General features: G+C 33.2%; 1 long non-coding RNA gene across 1 annotated transcript; it reads left to right on the forward strand.

Annotated features, from left to right (window-relative positions):
* The first annotated feature begins 686 nt into the window (after positions 1-686).
* On the forward strand, positions 687-9,706 carry LOC142053963 (uncharacterized). Its single transcript, XR_012659396.1, has 4 exons — positions 687-1,165; positions 5,048-5,332; positions 8,757-8,924; positions 9,641-9,706. It is a non-coding gene; the product is annotated as an uncharacterized LOC142053963 (long non-coding RNA).
* Positions 9,707-20,289: the final 10,583 nt, after the last annotated feature.

The following is a 20,289-nucleotide window of genomic DNA, read 5'->3' on the forward strand; positions in this document are numbered from 1 at the left end:
AAAATGCTTGTGTGAAGCACTTGTTTTAATGATTAGTTTTATTCCATGATATCTTAAACCTGGGGACTAAATGTGCCTATATGCCTGAAGCCATATATTTATGAAAGAGTATAAAAACAAATACATGTGTGTGGATTTGTGTCTGAGCATGTACACATACATCCACACACCCGCACAAACTCATGCATGCACATACTAAGGGTCAAATATTTAAATTAAAACCTGTGTACATATATCTTTTAGGAAAATGGTCAACAAAGAACAAAGGAAAAATGTCTTTGTCTTAAATCACTTATTTTTCTGAGAGAGCTGGCAGTGTACAGCTATGGTTTCTTTTGGTCTAAGGAAAGATTGCCATCTATTGGATGACCTTGGAAAAGAACAGGTTTTTACTATGTATGTGCTCTGTAATTCATGAAAAATCGTAATGAAATCGAAGACTTTGAGCTTACATTATATACATTATAATTGTAAAATGGTAGAAAATCTGCTATCTTTTCAAAATTGTGATTTTGAATTCTAGATTGACTTACGTTATCAAATACGAAGGCAATAGGTGTTTGCTTTAGAATGAAGTAAATACTGAATATATGTATATACAGTAAGATTTGGTAGAGGTTTAAATGTTTGCAGAATATTGAATCCAAGTTTCTTTATTTAAGTTTACTGGAATACAATGAAAGAGACTTAAGCCAGCTATTAATATGTTTGTGGTACATTTTCCTCTCAAGATCTGGGAACTGAGTGATGTTCTCCTCCTGAAAACAATATTAGCCCAGCTCTTACAGAGGGTTGCACTGCACTACATTTAAAACTAAAATATCTCTCGGCTTGGGTTTAAAATGTAATGCCTTTTTTTTTTTTTTTTTTTTATCTTTCAGCCCAAGAACTTGCCAGTCAAGATGAAAAACTTCTTCTAATGGAATCCAGCTTGAAAGCAACTCAAGAGCAGCTAAGTGAGCAAATAGCAGAAACAGTTCGCCAAGAACAGAACAGTAGAAAATCACAGACAGAGCTGAAGACCCTGAGAGAACATATTATAGCTTCTGAAGAAGAAATTAGTGATTACAAGTGAGTTACTGCTTTTTCAGTATTCAAGGAACAGAAGACATTAAAGTCAACAGTAAATCCTTTTAATATGTACTGTATTAATCATTTCTCTCAGGTAAGATGCAGTGTAAATGTGTTCTATAACTCTGTTGAATAAACTATTAAATCTAAATGATTGATTAATGTACGCTTTAAAATATATTCTACACTTTAAAAATTGAATGATAAAAAATACTATTATTAGCGGTATGCTTTGCTTTTGAAATTAAAAAGATTTTGTAATGTTGAAGTAGAATAGTATGTGTAATTATTTATTACCTATCTATTAATGGCATTCTCATCTTCCTCTTTTTAGAGACCAAAGGTTACATATGGGTCTTATTGTCTTTCTTTTTGTTAAAGAAGTTGCCTCTAAGCAAGACACTACCAAATTAAAGGAAATTTTGTGTTTGAACTTTTAGTCACAACAGCAAGGCACATATGAGATTGCTAAAATAAATGAAGAAAAAAATGCATACTGTATACTTTAGAAAAGTTTACACTGAAAAAAGTACTTCTGCTCTTGCCAGCCAAATTTAGTATCTACTAGACTGAATGCTAACTCTCAGGATTTCATTAAAAAGTAGCAGTGTTCAACAATTAGCTTTTAAAAATTAGCTTAATGTTAGCTATATTTTTATATTGAGCCACAAACTGATTCTTTATTCAGATTTTTCAAGATTTAGAGTATGGTAAAAATTACTCCCTTCAGCTGATTCTTTTTGTATGCAAACAGTTACTCTGTTCTTACTAAAGTTATGTTATATTAAGCAATTGCTAAATATACAGACAGAATCTCAAGCTGTTCTATAATACCACAGCGTAATAGCATAGATGAATACTTTATACGAGAGAGCTTGGCTGCAAAAAGAAGTCTGTTCATTTAGTGGTGGACTGAACATTTTAAGCTAAATGTTTTATCTCAGATTTGTGGCAAGCATCAAAGACTATCTGCACAAATCTCCTCTGAGAGAAGGTTTGCTAAGTTCAGATGCCATAAACATCATGCATCTCGAATCAAAATATGAAAATGTATGTTCAGTGTAAATGACTTTTAGACTGGAACTTAATCCTTTCTGTAGTTCAAATGTTTAAAGTTAATTTTTCTGCTGAAGACTGGGAAAAGTTTCATGGAAAAAACATTCTCTCCAGTAATGTGTCTTCATTTCTTTAAATAAAATAGCTTGGTGGTTTTCAACCTGTAGTTATATCTCTAAAGACATTACTAGTGCTTCTCTAGGGAGAATAGTGTCACTGATTTACTTTTCTAACCTAGCTTGAATCTTTTGCCACAGTGGGTTTGCTTAACCATTTCAACTGATTCCTCTGTTGCCAAAATTCCACGTTAGGCCAATTCTTGTAGATGTATCTTTGAAAATAAAAAGGTTACAAACTTCTACGACTACTGGTTGTGGTAACTTAGTGTGAGATAGTGTGTGTGTGGGGGGGGCGGGATGGATTGAAACTCCCAGCTGTAACTGATCGATTGTGTGATGAAATACAGCTTTTGAGAGAGCAAGAGTTTTGCAAAAGTTCAGGGAAATGAGTTTAAATAATGTTGAAATAGAAGGCCAAATGATAATCTTTAGAAGACTTTCACAGGGACTTTTTAATAGATTTATATTATACTTTGTGTGAACAAATAAAACTTGAATGAATCTGTTGACATGCAAAAATTAACCAACCTACCTTTTTCTGTTCTATTTTCTATGTTTGTTCCATGACTTTGGAAGTTTCTTACTTTAGTACATAAGCATAATAAATTTTGAGTTAGGGGAATCTTTTCTTAGCTCTATAGATGATAAAATATTTTTATTGACTCTTAAGTTTTAACCTTAAATTTATGATACCATTGCTTTTTAAAAGTACTCTGACTTATTACTGCAGGATCACAGTCAGCCAAGTATTTGTTGAACCTGGAAAATTAAAACTGCAGATTTAAAACCACTTTAATAAAGTTGAACTAACAAAGCTAAAAACTGAACAACAAAGTTGGAGATTTTAAATATTAAAATCCCTCTTTAAAATAACATCTTACTGTGTACCTGAAAACAGTCATGCTGTGCCAGTCAGTATCTGCTCTCTTCTGTTCCTTGGGAGACAGAAAGAACAATGGATCTCTGTCCCCTGGGTGTTCTGGGACAGGGAATGTCATAAGGGTTATGTTCAGTCACTATGAAGGGTACTGCATGTGTTGTAAAGTAGCATCCCTTTGGTGCTGACTTATTCAAAGTCATACAGTCCTGGACTTTACCTACCTTCCTACTTCATGAATCTGGTAAATGCAGCTGGTATCAAGGCGAGAGCATAAAACCATACAAAGAAAAATGCAGCAGCATAAATTGGTCAGTTAAAACTACACAGAGAGCTGATAATCTGCTCTAGCTGTTGTGGGGCCTTTGAGGGGAAAAGTCCATTTCTGTATGCTTTTATTTCCTTGTTGTGAGGTTATACATTAAAAGTAATTTTTCCTGGAAGTGGTGAAAAAAGCAAATGGTTGACTAGGATTTAAAAACAATAGAAGCTCCACTATATTTATTAGTTTACGAGAATAAAAATATTTAGTTCTAAAATAGAATAAAAATATTTTCTGCTAATTTCACAGGGTGCCCAAAATACATGTATTTCAGAGAGAAACAACTGAAATTTTTAGAAGTCACAACCTTTGTTTGTTGTATACTTATTCTGGAGGAAATAAACCCAAGGTAACACCCCCACCCCCTCCAGTATAAGCCTGTTACACTTGAAAGATTTGTTCAGAATGTCCAGTGGGAACCTGGAAATCGTAATAATTTGTAGTATCGATTGTGTGAAGCTATGCAGCTGCGGCCTCTAGTGAATAGACAGGAATAGACATTTTATTGATTAACTTTTACAGTCATATTTTCAAGACTCTGCTGCAACATAATTTTCACTTCCCAGCTTTGTGCTGCTGCATCATGAAACTTGGATTCTTCTCTCTTAACATTTACCCACCTGAGAGAAATAGTATGGACTTGTCTTTTTTAAGCTGTGCTCTGCAGAAATGCATAATATTTGGTGCAGTGAATTCTTCTAAATTTTCCCTTTGCTGTCACAATAAAATGAAAAATCTTCACAAGTGATGTTAGTAAGTATTGCATAAGTCGAGCCCTTCCTCCCACCGTTTACTAGATGCTATTGTGTAACACCTTCTAGTAATTCTTATCCTCCTTTGCATTTTAATTTTTATTTTCTAAGTGGCTAAGACTGTGACAAAAGCATCCCCCTTCCTTACACCTACAAATTCCAGAACAGCTTAAAGGAATTTGCCCCATAATGAAATAGGTGCGTTTCTTAGTGGAATTTTAAAAGGAGAGACAGAATGCTCCCCTGAAAATCTGAAATGAATTATCAGTAAAAACTGATTCTTCTTCAGGATTGACATCCTGCATTAACTAAAATTCTTTATAAAAGTACTGAGAGGGCAGGATTTCAATACAATTACTAGTCAATCATTTAAAAAGTATATGTATACATACTGAAGTTTTAAATAGGGAAATCTTAGAAACCATTATTTTGCATTTCTGAAATTATCCATTTCCAGAAAAGAACAAAAATGGCATCATGCCATTGTGCGAGGAACTGTTGCATATTTGCTGCTTTTTTCAGTATGGGTTACATTCTATACTAGATGCCACAGCCATTTCTCTTTCATGCACATACACAATTACCAGTAAAAATCCTGATCTGTTTTTCTTCATTTAGTCACTGCCTAGTATTAGTTACTTTATGTGCTTACTTTCACTAGGAAGATGCTTTTAACATAAGTTTAATAATAGCTTTCACAAAATAGGCCAAATATTCATCATTGTTACTATTATGATTTAAACCTCTGTTTTTCCATTATTTTTTCTATGTTAATATTAATGTCTTCTAATTATATGAATGTTTAAGATATTTGTGGTCATGTCCCCTTTTGTCTTTCCCCTCTCATCAGAGACATCACAGTGTGCACCATATGGAGCTACAACTGAGGCAGAAATGTTCCCAGCCACTGTAAAAGGTTCTCTTTGTTTACCACTGTCAAACTTATATTGGAATAATTCCTATTTCCTCTTAAAAATGAGGAAAAGTGTGCAGAACTTTAAGGTAAGAATAACAGCATGAAAGAAAGAGGAAGAATACCAGCTTCTCAAGGCCCATGTCCACCAGACCTGGAATAACCTGGAATAAGCAGAAATAGTTTCAATCAGCTGAAGAACTAGAAAATTTGAAGAAGCAGGTAAGTTTCTTTCAATGCATGGAAAAACAATGTATTGTCTAGCAAGCTGAGTGAAGTAGTATGAAATCTTAATGGCATTCTAGGCCTCAGTCTTTCAAACATATATGAATGGCAGCAGTTTCACAAAACCAATTACCTTATAAACAAGTAAAAACCTGTTCACAAGTTTGCAAGATTGAAGATGAAAACTATTTTAATATTAAGCATTGGTCATGATTTTATTTTGCAATTGTGATGCTTTATTATAGGAGTAGTGAATTATGATGTAAGCTTTACAGGAAATCAGTGAAGTGACTGACTGTATTTCAATTCAGATTAATTTAATGGAAATCCAAATGAATGTTTGTGTGTATATGTGATTTAGTTAAAGAAAGGGGAAATGGTATTCCCTTTTCTGAACATTTGTGGAGATGTTTAAATGAGATCAAACTAGTAATTCAGTAAGTTTTATATGTTCTTTGTGGATAATCCCCTAAGTGCTCAGGACTCCGTGAATAGCATGTTAACTGCATTGTTAGACTTTATATTTAGTTTCTTTTTCCTTTTCTGTTTTGACATATCCATGTTAAGACTTCTTACAGCTATGCTAACCTTTTCATTATGAATTAAGCAAGGTAAACTTTAAAATTTTTAAGAAGTTAAAAAAATTGAAATATTTTAAATGTTTATCTATATTAAATAAATTAGATACCATATATAAAGAAATGTTTCTCAGAGGTTGCAATTTTTTGCACTGCAAAAATTCAGGACTAGTTATAGTTCTTTAATTTGATCAGAGAATTCTAAGGTCTACTGTGACATAGCTGAAGGCTGGCTGGCTCCATTACTTTATCTGTTTCTCTCATCGAAATTGAATATCTCAAAAATTTTAATAAGCTTGTACCATTTAGTTTGATTTTAATGCAGAGGACATAAAACTATAAACATAAAACTATAAAGCTATAGTTAGGGAGTCCAAGAACCCTTTGTTTTCTAAACATTACTGGAAAAAGACCTGAAGTAAGAAAAAATTTGCATTTATTGACTTTCACAGTACTTATGACACAAATACTTACATAAATAAATAAAATAATAATAATAATATAGGAGATGACTCTCCAGGTATAGGATATGATCCTATACATTTGTGTCTTCCCAGAGACTACAGTTACTACTGGGAAAAGCTGAATTGATTGCAACGGAAATCTACCTGACAGTAAGCATTTGCAGTGGCAGGCAAAATTATTTAAGAAAAGAGAATATAAAATTAAGAAAGACAGATGGACTCATAAGAGTGAAATACAAATAGTCTGAATAAGGATTGATTTCAACATAATGTGGTGGAGGAATCCCCATTTATTGATCAACTTTAAAGCCCATGCACAGCACTTAAAAAGATAAAGTAAGCAAGGTCAGATAATCAAAGCATTTAAATAGTAAAAACAGCAACTGCCACTGTAGACTGCTAAAATAAATCCATAATACAAATTGCTTTAGCAAAAAGTGGATAAGCAGCTGATCTTCCTATTGAACTTTTATACTGTTCAGTGACCACACTGGGAAAAGGACTGGGAGAAATGCCTTGAAGATCAATATTGAATGAGATGTAGCAGGGATTCATTCTGAACATGAAAGAATTACAAGTATGGGAGTAGAGATCTTGAGGAAATGTCATCAAGAAAGGACTGTTCTTTTAAAATATCACACATACTATATGAACCTGGCATTAGTTGATATTCTATTATGATCTCTGAGCATTGAAAGCTTATTAAATCAGACCTTACTTATTGCAAAACATGAAAATAGGACAAAGAGAACTAATAACTTTAGTGAAATTAATTTGAAGAATTTAATAAGTTCTGTCTTCAAAACAAGGACACTTTTAAACATATTAATTAATATAGTATACAGTTGGGGCTGGTATTTTTCAGCCATATGTTTTTCCAGTTTTTTGCTGAATAGAAATGATAAACCAGAACATTTTATTGTTTCTTTTTCTTGGATTCTGTTGCTGTCTCTGATTTCAATATGCATCTGTAATTAATGTGTTTAATATATGTACTATTTCTTCAAATCTGTTCTAAATAGCATTTTCATAGACATTTTTAATGTTTTGTAGAAAATAGAAAGATCTATTGCAAGTGTTCCAAATTTCAATTCCTCCTAAACCTTTATAGGCTTTCATTTTAAAATAGAAGTTAAAAATGTGCTATACATTTCATTTATACGTTAATTTTTCCAGCACTCTTTGAAAAGTGTTTATGAGAAGAAATACTAGACGTAGTAGTACTACAGTAGCTCATTGTTTCATATCTGTTGTTTTCATTCACAGTTTTATTATATCATTGCATGAGAAATACTGAATTTTCATGGACATATTGCCCCCTTTAAATTCAGAATCCTGCTTTTTTATTTCTGACTGTAATCTTCCTTCCATTTCAGGTTCAATGCCCTACTTATGAAAAAGGTGTTATGTTAGAAAGTATAGTTAAAGGTTTGAAGGTATTTGTATTTCAAACAATTTTAAAAAAGGAGAATTAAAACTAGAATATTTCAAGGATATAGAAGATACTCCTTTTTTAAATACAAGTAAAGAGGGCATTCATGTTTTCTTTGAAGGCCTTACTCAACAAAATATGTTAGGGGAACTGATTCCCAAAAGCATAAAGTTTGTTCACTATGGTAACTATACAATACACCTTCTTGCAATGAGTATTTATTTACAACTAATATTGGCCCCATATTTGCTGTATGAGTTGCTGATTGCAGCAATTTCAATGGCAAAATTGTGAAACAATATTCATAGTTGTCAGAGAAAGGTCAGCTTATCTGCATTCATTAGGAACTTGGAGGGCCATACAACATGCTTCTCCTTTGGGAAGCGTACAGTTATTGATTTGTATACAGATGTAGGAAAAATTAATTAGAATTATATTTCACTTACCACTGGAAGCTGTATAATAATTATAATAATAACAACAAAGTTCTACATCAAAAAAGTTACAGCCAGCAAATTAAATAATTGTCATTTATAAATACTAAAATTGTTAAATTTAACTTACTTATAATAATGTCACTTGAATAGCCTAAGGAAATCTCTTAGATAACTTTTTTAATACTCACAGTACTTTTTTTTTTTTTTTTTCACAAAAAAATGCATGGACAGTTATGTTAATGTGGCATAAAGTATTCAAAACTTTTCTATTTAGGAGTGATCTTTCAAGATGCTTATAAACTCAGAAAACATTTAATCACATGCTTAACTTTCCTTATGTAGTGAACTTTTCTTATATAATTGTATAATGGCTAACTTCAAAATTTAAGTATATGAATAATCCTGTCCTAATAAATTAGCTTACATTTGTACTTTAGTTATTAAAGACCTTTCAAGACCAAGAGCTTTATGAAATAATATGGAAATGTTATAGCCGTTGTTGACTGCTAGCTCCTTAGGTCTGAAAAATGTGAGTAGTGTCTTCAAAAAATCTACATGGGAACCATGCCAACAGTGTGGGACCAGGAAAAGTAAATTGTCAGACTGAAACAAAACTTTGTGGAAATGGAGAGAGAGGTGGAGAACTTATGATTTACACATAGCAATGATGCTCAGATGGTATGCATTCATGTATTTGATATCCTGTTTCTATTATATTGAGAAATACTGTGCATGATTAGTGTATATTTCTGTGAACTTTTAACACTTCAAATGGATTAGAATGTTTTACTTTGATCATATCCATACTGTTCATCGTGATAAGATTAGGTTCTCGGTCATTAAAAAATGTTTGGCTTATTTCCATTACATTCAAGCATGTTTTAAGTAGAAAAATATAGAATACAGTTTTCCATATTGTGCATATATAACACATGTTTGAGATTAATCAAATCATAGTCACCTCTAATTAACAGCAGGGAGCAATTCCAACATGAGACAGAGCCAGATGACAAAGAAATGAAGCATATATTTAAAAGATGCAGCATAGTAAGAAAAGAAAAATAGATTATGACTGCCTTAAGAATATTGAGAAGTTTTTAAACCTGTGGTTATGTGTGTGTGATTAATACAAACTGACAAGTAGCCTAAGTTTTGTTTTGCTTTGGTTTTTAACTTCGACAAAATTTTTCAGAGCCAAACAGTTGTGTAGGTAAGGTAAATATAAAGCATTCTTTCAAAGTTAATTTTTTCCTCTTTACCTTCCATTATTACTAGATTAAAAAAAAAAAAAAAGGAAGATTTTTGCAACTTGAGATCCACAGATTTTGTTACACTTCATGAAAATATCTTATTTGTACACCAAAATTCTATCATTTACCTTGGTCCTTGCCTAGCACCACAGGAAAGGCAGCGATGAAGTAATTGATCAAGGACATACATTGAGGTAAGTTGTCTCCAGGACTCTTTCCTCCTGTGTTGTTGGAGTAGGAAATTGTATAGCTGATGATAAAGAAAACTCTAGGGAAAAAAAATAAAGTGGTCACGTGATGAAGACAGTTGAATACTGAGCTTGAGAACTAGATATTTTCCTGCTTTCTCCCACAGAAGTGAAGCAAGATACTTCATCTAAACTTTTCTGAATATCCAATCTGAGATCCTGCCATCTGATCTATAGCAAGCTGAGCTTTCCCAAGTACAACTGTAGCCAATCATAATCTACTTTGAACAGTTAAAGATCTTTACAAAGAAGCATTAACAAAAGATGTGAAAAAACAAGGTTTAGTTCTGTCCTTTGCCTGACTGGGGATTTGAGCCAAGGTCATCCACATTGCAGGGGAGGACAATAGTGCCTGAGCACATACAAGTTTTTCTGTCTCCCTTTGATTCTTTGATTCAATAACTGCTAAAATTGCCTATGAAAGGGGGAAGACTGCAAGAAAGACTGAGAGCACAATCCCTTTCAGAATAACATGGAACGATGTTGGTTCAAACTGCTTCAAACTAAAAGAGAAATTAATCTGTGTTCTCATGTATCCCAAATGAGCATTCTGACGGAAAGTGATTTCACGTTTCATTTTCCCTTTATGTGAGCCTCCTTATCTTTTTTTACCCCATGTCCCCTAATCTGTTTGCTTCAACTGCCTACCTGTAACATGATACTAGAGCTATATTCTCACATCATGGGATGCTGATATTTATGAAACACTCAGACACCATTGTGCTGAAAATCAGTGGTTATATTTATACTTTCTAGTTGTGTCAGAGTGTGAGCTCTGTTTCTCAGTTCAGATTGTGCAAGCTAGAGCATATTGACATTGTCTGTAGGGTGGAGATTCAGAATTTGCCACTGAATGGGCTAGAAGTTTCTTCTAGGCTCTAGTTTTGGACTTAATTGCTTTGTGCAGTGTCCATGAATCGGGAATTAAAAAAAAAAATTATGTGTGAATTAATTTGAAAGTTTTAGAAACTCTTATGAAGAAGCTTATGAGCCATGGAACGGATATCTTTTTATTCAAATCAGCATTTGAATGTTGTACTTTGAACACTGAAAGACAAATTATAAGAAATCAAAATACTGAATTATTTGCCCCCTAAGTGATAAAAGTCATTATATAAGCTGGATTTTAAAGGAAGTGACAATATCAAGTGATAAGGCTACAAACATACAAACATGCATACACAGGTTAGACAGAAATTAAGATACCTGGCATCCTTAATTCTGATGTATCATGAATGCTTAATATTTGACCATGCAATAGCCCTAAATTTTTAATAGTAAAATCGGCATCAGAACCTGCTTCCAAGTCAAATAGATTCTAGGAGGTACACAGCTTAAAAAGCAAAATTGGATTCACCTCTTTCATGTGGATGCTTTTCAAAAGGAGCAGATGTGTAGGGATTCCTTGCTTGGTGTGGTGTACTGTCTGACTTGACAAGGTCACAGAGTTGGCAAGCGGATACATTCTGTAGCAAGGAAGTTATTTTTGTCATTTTTGGCCACTTTGTGCCAACCAAGCTAATATGTGCTACAATCACATAGGTCTGTCTGAAAAAATTCTCTTAATTTTGTATTTCCAATGCAGCAAAAAGAATAGGTAAGAGCCGTAGCAAGACACTACCCTTCTCCAAGACATCAGAACTGGATAGAAAACTTTTATGATAAATGATCTCTCACTCTCTCATCATACACACACTCACATATATTTGTTAATATCATTCTTAGAAATAACCATATTATTTTCACTTGCACTTTCCAAGATAATTTGGCTTTCAGTAAACACTCAGCAAGACAAATTTCAGTCCAAACAGACGAAGCTGGGCAAAGTTCTAGGCAATTGAAAACTGTCTCTAATAATGGAAAACTTTATGACAGACAGCAGAATGATGTAACGCTATAATACCATCCTGCAAATAGATGAAGATAGACAACTGAATTTCTTGATGATATCGTCTTGCTGAAACTGGTCAGAGTGTGCAAAAGCTTTTTGGCTCATAGACATCAAATGAAACTTTGAAAGTAGCAAACCGTAATGAAGGAAACTTATCCTTGACTTAAACGTGATACTCCCTTGCCTATAATTTTCAGAACTGTATTGTGTATTAGTCCTTTAAGGATAAGTGTCAGCAATATCATGCAAAAATTCCACAGAATTTGTTAAAACAAAGAAAACAACTTGTTATTTTTCTTGAATTCTTTCAAAATTGTTCTCAGAAATTTATAAGGAATTTACTTTAAATTGTCATCTATTGTTATCATCATTAAAAGCTGTAACAAACACCACCTTCTTCTAAAACCAAGAGGAGGGTTAAGAGGAGGCCATAGTTCTGTTTAAGTTTTGATTTTAAGTTAATTGCTTTATGTTCATTTGGGATCCTCTCTAAGATGGATATTTCAGTTGTCAGAGCTCATAGTGGCAATATGTGTTCTTCTTTCAAGTCCGGGAACCCCTAGGATTACATTGGGGCCCTTCATAAGACTTCTAACAGACCTTTAAGCCTCCAAAAAAATTAGTGTGTTCTAAAGTAGAAGCTGTTGTCATAGCACATGACGATATTAAGTCCATTCTTGTCATTACAGATTTCTGAGGAGAACTGTTAATGTTCTGTGGTAGACAGTATTGTCAACAACTGTTAAGAGTACTTGGTTCAGTTTCTACCAAGTACGACTGGAATATATATGAGTGGCTTTGGTTTTTTTTCTTTGCAGCTAAGAAGAAAATTAGATCACTGGATCTTATGGCCAAAGAATTTCTTTTTCAAGGTTGTAAGATTTGCCATTTTAAATCTAAACAAAGGTCCATTTAGCCAAATAATCTGTCAGATAAATCTCTAAAAGGAAAAACACGTTTTTTTTTTAAGAAATTCGGAAGGTTTTATTCTTCACTTCTGACTATGTATGGCAATTATTACCACAACGTTCATCCATCACTTACCATTTTAGATGAGAACGCCTTTCATCTGAAGCTCTCTCCACCACTAACACTTGGCTTCCAGAAATGCCAGCTCCCCAAGGATCAATACACCCATATCACAGTAAATTTCCTGTTTTTTTCATTCTTAGCAAAAATCAGTAGTTCATAGTCCTTCCATTTTGCCTGTTGCCAGATCTAAGTATAATTATCAGAAATTTGTTGGTAGAGGTGACTCACTGAAAAAAATGGTAAATAATTTACATTTACTTCCCAAGGACTGATAGAGGATGCTGACCACTGCAACCCACAGTTACTTCCTCATGTATTCTCCTACTTCACTGGAAGCATTTTTCCTGTGGGCTGCTCACCCTTCCCACCTCTCTAATATCTTTTGCTGAAAAAGCTATCAAGTGTGACTATTATTTTAATCAGATGTGTGTCGTTGATCTGCCAAATGTTAGCTGTTTTTTCTTCATCCTCTTGTTTCAGTGCTTCTAAAAGTTGGCCTGTGCATTACGCCCATTTGACAGCTGTTTATTCACTGAGATTTACATCTAGTATTTCTTGCCATTCATGGAACAAAAGTTTGATTATCTGTTTGCTACTCAACCTATAAATTTCAGCCAAGATTTCCTGTTTGTATGACAATTGCATCATTGCACAGTGTAAGCAATATTTGTCATACTAGCTAAATCTACTTTCACTTTGTTTCATAAGGAGAAATGCATACAGGCAGACCGCATCAGATGTTTAGCAGAAGTGGCTTAACATTTTCACATGCTCAGTGATACTGTGGTTTCTTAGGTTCTAGAAGATGAACAGTCATGGTAGTGGACTAATTAGTAAAACTAAGTCCAAAAAGGGGAAGGTACCCCAGAGAAATGATTAGACAGTACCCTTTCTGATACCTGAGCTAACTTCATAACATATTTTGTCATGTTGATATTGACTCTGTGATATTTGGAGATAAACTATGTCTTCCCAGAATTTTAAAGTGTGTTTTACACTGTATGGCTGTTCTTACAAGTTGAACAAGCTATCTATTTCCTTGCAAGCTAGGAAATATCCTAATAAGCCTCAGCCAGCCCATGAAGCATGCTTTTAAAGAGTTTCTTTTTCATGTATACTTAGGAACAGACATTGGGAATGTGTTCAGGTGTGATGATCAATACTCTGTTGTGACAATTTCAAAAACAAATGCCTAACTTGACAAAATTTTCCTGCATTTCTGAAGAGAATCTTTGGAAGGGTAATCACCAGGAAGTTGCCAGTGAGTAATGAAGAATATGAAATACTTGTTTTCTTGAAAATGACTCCTTTAAGAAGCTTTTTCGTATGTAGTTACACAGTTATTCTCTCATTCCCATGCACGTGATGTTTTTCAGTATATGAAACTCTGATGAGTATCTGGGTACTCTGAAGAGTGAGGTCGGTTTGTATAAAGACTCATAAGGTGCTGGTTAAATGATCCTGACGTTGCATATACAGGATGCACACTTCAACACAGACATCTACGAGATGAGAAGTACGTCAGGGAACACACCCTAGTTATACAACAGGCAACTGTTTCTGCTGGTATATTTGCTTAATAGCTATTAAGTATTTCCAGAGAAATAGCTTTCTGTAGATTTATTTTCCAATTACATTTTGCTAGAACAACATGCAAATAATTCAGTGAGTTTACCATAATATACATTCATCATTTTTTTACAGAGCAATTGAAAATATTCACTCATACACCTAATATTTGTTTGTCTTTTACCACCAGTTTATTTTGTCACTGTACAAAAAAGAACACAATGACTGCTTGGTCTCTGAGTAAGATATAACTTTATTATTAAAATAGTCCAAGAGTGGGAAGAACGTATCTCTTCCAGAAGAAGTACTGAGATATTTTATCTAATTTTGCTGCCTCTTTTTGCTTGGACACAATAAGAAATTGATGCTGACCTCTACTTTGAGGAAGTGGTAAGCCTTCACACTTGTGGGAAAATAATTTTTGGGGATTATTTTGAATTACTTTTTGCCAGAAAAGAAGCTGATCAAAAACCTGAGATAAGCACACAGTTTGTCAGGAAAAATATAGAAGTTAATCTGTGTTAAATTACAACCTTACAGAATCCAGCCCAAAGTTTAAAGAATTATGGCATGCTGTTTGCCTGCATATTTAATTTACATAGTACTACTTTGTTGCAGAAGCTAGCCAGTGTCATCTAGATGAGCTGGGACCTGGGGACTTACTCATTTGGGACTTACTTCTAAAGAAACTCCCTAGAATTGTAGGAACTGTAAATTCAATCTGAATGACTTGTCTTTGAGATTTTCCTTCTTCAGACCCTTAATGCTGTCTGTACTGGGCCAAAAATAATATGTTTTTCTACAACAGGCCATCCACGCTGAATTTTATGGTCATCTGGACCTACTCATCTTGCTTACATGGGCTGCAAGACTGTTTAGGTGGAGAAGCAGAAGTAGTTTTTGTCAATGTCAGAGTAGTCATGTCTGGCTCTTGACTTATGCAAAGTCAGCAGAATTTGGGGATAAAGAAAAAACCAACTTTCTAAATCTACGAACTCAAGGTAATATTAAAGAAGCACCTTTCCATAGAAACCTTAAAAACATTTCTTTTATTTAGCCATGATTTTTAATGGGAAGAACAATAGTTATTTATCATCTACATCAGCTGATGGTGAACATCAACACTCTTAATTATTAAATACACTTTCCAAATGATATAACACATAAATATATAGTATACAAGAATCTGGAAAAATCTTTTTCTTACTACTGCTGGAAAAATTATTAGCACCATCCCATTCTGGATTTGTACCAGTTAGTCTCTTGAAATGTCTAAAAATGTGAATTTTAAAAAGTTTATAATTGTTATTCTACTCAGGCCTACTTTCAAAAACTCTTCCAGAAAGTGATAAATTAATCTTTAAAGCTCTTACTCCTATAAATATCTCTGTCTGCCCAATATGTAGTGTTAATAATTTATAAGTTTTAGTAATGTGTAAAGATATACAACATTAGTACAGAAGCTTTAAAAGGAACATACTTGAATACGTGAAATATTATTTTGATTTAGAAAACATGAAACATGAGAGATTTGCAGTAATATACCTGAAAATACCGTTTGCACTTATCTTTTGTTTGTGAAAAGAGAGTTCTAATGCTTCATGACATTATGAGACATTTCTATAGAACTTCACAATTACCTTCAGTTTGGACTGAGGCAAGTAATTGCATTATTTAATACCTAATAATATTTCTTGATGAAAAAAATATGCAAATTTTAAAGAATGTGTAAATAATAGTTGTGGTGATAACATCTAACTCTTACCTAGCACTTTACATTCAGAGATTCCACATTTTGCTAAGGATGTGTAATTTAATTTAAATTTTAAAAAATACTAGGCTTTCATATCTGCATATATTTCTGTATTTTTTGGGGGTATAAAATTGAATTTTATATAGAAGGATTTTGGAGCACAGGATAGTGAAGTGTCTTGTCTTAGGTATCAGCAAAAATAAAAAAATGAATACCATTTGAATAAAGGGACATGAAGAAGATCAAGTTATAACAGAAAGGAAATGAGCATGTGAACACACAGGAGCCAGCTGCTCTACAGCAATTCACTGTATGAAATGAGAGTCTAAGAGAAAAAAAATGCAATGCTGTTTTTTGATTTTCTTTCAGTGAAAAAGGGAATAGGCTACCTTATGTTTACTGAAGGGAAAGAAATGCAAACAATCTGACAATATTTGCATTCTGTCTTACTCCACAGTAATTTTCTTGCCTGCTCTGGATATTTGGGTTAAATTCATTTTCTACTGATAAGGCCAAGTAAACTTCAAGACAACTAGTTGTATCTCCCTCCCCCTCTTCTGCATATATATTTATGGAGAAGAATGTCTTTTTGTTTGTTTGTTTATTTATTTTAACTTTTAACTTGACACAGCTGTGTAAAAATTAATGCAGTTTGATTGTTTGTAATTTTCATCCCTGTAATTAATAAGCAGGGATGAAAGGGATTGAGATCAGTGGAAAAATATAATAAAATGTTTGTTTAAACTGGATACTTCTACAAAAAGAAATGAATATTTGGCAGGAATGAAAGCTTTTCCATCTAAATTATACCATATAATCTAAACTGTTTTTAAGCTTAAAGCATGAAAATCGCATAGCAAGACTGGAAGAATAGATTGCCCAGACACACGAAAAACGCTGCCACGTACAGGAGGAGTTTTTAGAAGACCACTCAGCTCAAAGTTCTCTGGCTGGACTGTTGTGCAGTGGAAAGACTGATAAAATATGACAGTACTCAGGTAATAGCCTCGGTACAGTATAGGAAACTGAAGCTTAGTATTTGAAGTAATATAAGTGAATGTTCTTAGATGATTTTTCCACTGGATAAGGAAATATTTAAATAACATTAGCTGTAAAATTCACTTTCAGCAAAAACAAGAGAAATATTGCTAAAACTATTTAGTCAATATAACAGAACATTCCTTTTTAAACTCTTGGGGGAGGGTTTCACCTTGTCTAACTTTAGGTGTCTACAATTTGTGTGGGAATACGTGAGGGAGGTTTTTAAGTTCCCAGTATGGTCATTGGAGACATAATCAATTCAGTGAGTGGAATCAAGGGCTGAAGAAAGACTGAGCTGATCAAATATTTTCAGATGATCTGAAAATCTCTCCAGATGATTGTATGGCCAGGCCTCCACTCAATGTAATAGAAGTGTAGGTATGCATCACACGTAATCATCTAAATTTATGTCCAAATTTAGATGAGAATAATGTGATCTGTCGAGTTACCTTCTCCCAGCAATTCATTAAATGATATGTTTTAGTTATTTATCTATTTTTGTTACTAATTGTAGGGGAATAGACAGGGATCGGCGACCGGAAGATCACGGGATGTGACGGAAAGATAGACTCCTCCCCATAGGAGTGGCAGGAACAGGAAGCGCAAGAGCTATATAAGCGTGTGACGCAGCTAAATAAACGGACATTTTGTATCCATCATATTGATGTCTGTGCATCACTGTCCCCAGGGTGGGTAGAGCCCTGTGTCCCGGAGATATGCGGCCCAAGATAAGTTCTCCCATAGAAGCGTACAGCTACACCAATAAGTGTACTAAATATTTCACAGGCATAAATACTGGTCATTGCTCTGAACAATATCCAATATATAAAGACAAGGTTTTAAAAGGGAATTATTTATGACAGAGAGAAAAAAAAAGCTAAAATAATATATGATTTTCCCTACGTCTGAGTTTTTTATTGTTTATGTTTAAGGTGATTTGTTCTATTGGAGTTTGGGTTTGTTGTTTGGCTTTTTTGGTTGTTTTGGTTTTTTTTTTTAATAGAAAAAAGAAGGATGACGGAATGCGGGTAGATGAGAAAGTGGGAAAATCAAAAGAATTAGTAGAATGCCTAATACTCTTCTTTCACCCTCTTGTTACAGAAAGGGACCAATGGAGATGGATTATTTGCTTTATAATTTCACTACAGTATTGTATTCATTGTGAAGCATGACTGGGCCTGAACAGAAAGAATATAATGAAGTTTATTCAATGAAAGTTTTTGTCACCTGTGGGCTGTACAGTAGCAAAGTGTTTCCAATGAGACCATTTAAACATTCAGGGGGAAAACAAAAAAGATACTGGTTGAAGAAAACAAATTTTAGGTTGCAAAGGTTTCATTACATACATGTTATCTGGAAATATTAGTTGAAGAAATATTACACAAAATCTGGATTAAATTTTTCACTTAGTTTTATGACAAACATTTTACATATTTTGCATTTTTTAAACATATAATGTCATTAGGGTTTTTAATAAAATAAACTACTGTAAATTGCTAGTCATTTGCTTGAATAAATATTTTTTTAATAAGGTGATTTGAGAGTATAGACAGATTTAATGTAAAGATGAATATTCAGTGAAAATCTAATCAAATCAACCAAAATAGTTATTAATGATAAAGCTAGGATTATCAATGTACCATAATACAAATTCATATATGAATAGTGATTCTCCCCCAGTAGAGGAAAATTGCTGCTGGGAGCAACTGGTTCCATTAAGCTTCCAAATTAGTTAGTTCCCAAGTAAGCTAAGTAACTTGGGAAGGTATACTGAAGGCTTCGTCTTTCTAAAGATTATATTTATTATCTTTACTTATGTAAGAGTTCATTAGAAAGAATTTTACATTGAAATACGGTAACTTTTTAGCCTCCTTTAATGCAGTCACACAAGTCTAACTACCAGAGATAAAACTGCTTAATTCTGCAGATATTAATGGATTCATATGTCATAAAGCCAGAAGAAGTACTATAATCAAGTCTCATATGTGGCAAAATGCAGGCCATAGGACTTCAGTGAATTAAGTAGTACCTCATGTCTAAGTAAATGTGATTGAAATAGACCGTATTAAAGTAAAACATACATATTTTTAAATACATTCTTGACTTTAAATAGTATTACAGAATTCATGACAATCCTTCATAGGTTGTCTCAATAAATCTAGCTATTTAAAACATGCAGCATGTTGATTTGGTATTGTTTGAGCCTCTTACTCAGAATGTCATATGAAGCCTAATACAGAAAAAATGTATTTTATTTTATCATCTTTATCAATAATATTTGAAATCTAATAAAACCAATACAGCAGATAGTAGGACAAAATGTGTTTACAGTACAGCCACAGTAATTTGTATTAATTATATTAATTATATTAATGTACATTTCTTCTTTGTAACTACAGTTAATGCAAATTAGTTTGGGTTTATGATATTATCTCTTCTGATAGTTTGAGTGGAATAGACGAGTAACTTCCAGGGTGGAACTGTTTGAATCACTCTGTTAAACCCTAAAAGTATTAACAGAGAAATAATAAAGCATTAGAGCATTATTTTCTACTTTCTCAAAAACCTTTCAAGGTTTCCAAGGCCACACAACCTAAAAAAATTTTTTCTAATAATACTTCAAAAATTCTTAGGTATACTCTACCTAGGCAAGTTAAAATGTATCTATACCTCTGTGGTTGAAATAATTTTTATCTTAAGCCAAGATACTGTGTTATCCAATGTTACTTTTCATTTATTTACTTTCTTTCTTTTTTTTTTTTGGAGGGGAGGGTGGGGAATCCATATAATGCTGTTGAACAAATTACACAAAACAGCATCTTTTCATATTCAAATACTTTGAATGAATTGTATCCCATTCATTCATTTTTTGTGACATTTCCTCTCTTAAGATAGTTTTTGTGTGTATGCACATTTGAAATGAGTGTGTGCACACAAATCAATGTCCATGAGTATGTCTATATGCAAGTTGTCATGTAAAATTTAAAAAAAGTTTAGGGCAGGTTTACACCTCAAACGTATGACCTTTTCAAGATTCCTTTGCAAGAATAATCATTAACTTCTAGTTTCATAATTAATTCCTACTCATGTGTCTTAAATTGATATCCAAAACAGAATTAATCCACATTTTTTAAATTAACTTTTTAATTACTATTATTTTTCTATGGGGGGTGTTATTTATAATTTTTCAAGGTAAGGAGTACTGTGGCAAGTGTAGCTTAAGACCTCCAATACATCAATTTTCTCTGAAGTCTCAGAG

Source organism: Phalacrocorax aristotelis, chromosome 2, assembly GCF_949628215.1.
Source record: "Phalacrocorax aristotelis chromosome 2, bGulAri2.1, whole genome shotgun sequence".
Lineage (NCBI taxonomy): Eukaryota > Metazoa > Chordata > Aves > Suliformes > Phalacrocoracidae > Phalacrocorax > Phalacrocorax aristotelis.